We start from the raw sequence: 431 nt of genomic DNA, 5'->3' as shown, positions 1-431 counted from the left end.
ATGTATGGATGGATGTTGGTTGGTTGGATGGATGATGTATGTGCGGATGAATGGATAGTTGGATGGATGATGGATGAATGATAGTTGGATGGATGATGGATGGATGATGTATGTATGGATGAATGATAGTTGGATGGATGATGGATGGATGATGTATGTATGGATGAATGATAGTTGGATGTGTGGTTGATTGGTTGGATGGATGGATCTATGTATGGATGAATGATAGTTGGATGGATGATGGATGGATGATGTATGTGTGGATGAATGGATAGTTGGATGGACGGTTGGATGTATGTATGGATGAATGATAGTTGGATGTGTGGTTGATTGGTTGGATGAATGATGTATGTGTGGTTGATTGGTTGGATGGATGGATGTATGTATGGATGAATGATAAGTTGGATGGATGATGGACAGCTGGATGAATG

The 431-nt window shown here is 40.4% G+C and overlaps 1 protein-coding gene across 1 annotated transcript in view; it reads right to left on the bottom strand.

Moving 5' to 3' along the window:
- Positions 1–431, bottom strand: part of clip1b (CAP-GLY domain containing linker protein 1b) — a 45,517-nt gene that overhangs the window by 1,647 nt on the left and 43,439 nt on the right. The gene's annotated exons all lie outside the window — the stretch shown is intronic.

This window comes from Nematolebias whitei, chromosome 18 (assembly GCF_014905685.2).
Source record: "Nematolebias whitei isolate Nwh7 chromosome 18, NemWhi1, whole genome shotgun sequence".
NCBI lineage: Eukaryota > Metazoa > Chordata > Actinopteri > Cyprinodontiformes > Rivulidae > Nematolebias > Nematolebias whitei.
This window is presented reverse-complemented; position numbering and strand designations above follow the sequence as displayed.